Below are 2,609 nucleotides of genomic sequence, written 5' to 3'. Positions count from 1 at the left end.
ATATATATACATATATATATATATATATATATATATATATATATATATATATATATATATATATATATATATATATATATATATATATATATATATATATATATATATATATATATATATATATATATATATATATATATATATATATATATATATATATATATATATATATATATATATATATATATATATATATATATATATATATATATATATATATATATATATATATATATATATATATATTAAATTAAATGTATTACTCATGAATGGGAAGAAACAGGGTTGACTACTAAATAAAAAAAAAAATAATAATAATATGTATAATAAGGCGCTTAATATAGGTTGATTTATATAGTGAAATGATTATATAAAAATAGTAACTTTTTATATAGATATCTTAAAATGTTTTTTAATATAAGATAGTCAACATATTGAAGTGTTCATATATGAAGTTTTATGCAAATATATTATTTTTTGTAACGTCAGGAAGGTTTTTCGTAGCGGCGTTTGAAATGAGTCAGTTCGAATTTTTGTCGCACCTTCTGGTCAAGCTCGAGCAAAACTACTAGAGGGAAGGCGTGCTTGGTGGCAAATGAAAGCTTTATTAATACAGATTAATAATCAGAAAACAAATGGAAAGCACAAAACAAATGAAAAGTTAAAAGCAAAAAGTAGGACTTGTCCAAATCGTGGCAAAAGGGCCGAAAACAGGCTATTTTGTGACGGCTCGACGACAAACTGAGAATCAAGCTATCAAAACCTCCTTTGAGCTGGTCAAACTACAGTGTCAAGAGTGGATACATGCCAAATTACAGCTTTCTAGAGGCAATAGCAAGGTTCTCAAAAGGGTTTACGTTTCGAACTCTAGCGACGAAACTACTGGGAGTAGGAAAATGTTATGAATCATATTAAAAAGCAGATTGGTAGGGCTAAATTATTTATTAAATAAGGTTTTTGAAATTCTAAAAGAATTGTGGGTTGGTTGAGACTCCAAAATAGTTTTTTTCAGTCGTTTATTATTCTATTTTTACCATTCCGAATCGTTTTTGAGCCGTCGCTTATTAAAGAATATAGCCCTTTCATTTCGCCGTCGATTGATACCAAAATCATTCATGTAGCCCCAGAAATAAGGGTATTATGGCGATTCGCACCAAAGCGGTTGATTTTCCAAAAGTCACGGCTTATTGACAGGGCTGGGGCAAGTTTCCGGTCCATAGTGTAGGGTTCACTGGTTCAGCCAATTATCAGGGAGTGATGACCTACATACAATCACAGGGACTAATGATGACGGTGATGAGGCTAATCGTGAAGGTGAAACTAATGATCATGGTTTTTTTTTCTTGTTACTGATATTTTAAGGACTATCTGCTATCTAAGACAGATCCTATTTCTATCCACACCACACTACATACACGCTACACACATACACCAGTTACTATTTTTTATTTCAAAATAAAAAATGGCGACTACAAGTAATGCCTCCGTATCCTCGTTTGGGGGGGTGGGGGGGGGACCACAAATGCCCCCAGAGCGGACCCCACTTTCGGCCCTCGACCCAAGAGGTGTCTTGATACCTCTTCGAACTTTCTTTTCATTAACTTCTGCAACATTCGCGGTCTACGTCCTAATTTTCATTCTGTGGAGCACCACCTCTCCTCCTCTAAACCTCACCTTCTCTTCCTCACCGAAACACAGGTTTCTGAGGCTACTGACAGCAATCTCTACTCTGTTCCCTCCTACTGTCTCTATCCTAAATTTCAATCCAAAGCTGGATGTTGCGTCTGCGTACGCAACGACATCACTTGCTCTCATGCCCACGACCTTGACTCTTCAGAGTTTCCCACCGTCTGGCTAAGACTTCATTGTCATTCTATTACTAAATACATCTGTGCTGTGTATCTCTCACCTAACTCTACTAACTATATAAAATTCTTTGACTACCTGAACTCTAAAGAGGAGCACATCTTGACCCACTCTCCTTTCGCTGAAATCTATATCTTAGGAGATTTCATTGTTCACCACCAGCGTTGTCTTTCATCCTTTTCACTGACCAGCCTGGTGAACAAGCCTACAACTTTGCTATCCTCAATGATCTATAGCAATTGGTTCAGTACACTACACGTATTCCCGACAGTCTTAGAGACAGGTCCAACAGACTAAACCTCTTCCTTACCTCTAACCCTTCTGCTCACTTTGTCAAACTGTTCTCTCCGTTGGGCTCCTCCGATCACAACCTTATTCCTGTATCCTGTCCTATCGCTCCTGTACAACCTCTGGACCCTGCGAAGAGGCGATGCTTCTGGCATTTTGCTTCAGCTCGGTGGGACGACCTGAGGATGTACTTTTCCGATTTCCCGTGGAATGACTACTGCTTCCAGGATAGAGACCCCTCTGTGTGTGCCCAGCGCATCACAGAGGTGATTGTCTCTGGAATGGAGGCACACATTCCACGTACTTTCTCTACTCCGCAATCAAATATAGAGAGGCAGCACACAAAAGGTACTAGTGCCTTCGCACAATCATGAGCTTTACATTTCTTCCCGGAATCATGCCAAATCTATTCTTCGACTTACCAAAAGCTCTTTCCTCCATAGTAAATGTCAAAA

This window comes from Eriocheir sinensis, unplaced genomic scaffold, assembly GCF_024679095.1.
Source record: "Eriocheir sinensis breed Jianghai 21 unplaced genomic scaffold, ASM2467909v1 Scaffold127, whole genome shotgun sequence".
In the NCBI taxonomy this organism is placed as follows: domain Eukaryota; kingdom Metazoa; phylum Arthropoda; class Malacostraca; order Decapoda; family Varunidae; genus Eriocheir; species Eriocheir sinensis.
Note: the sequence above shows the minus strand (reverse complement) of the source record.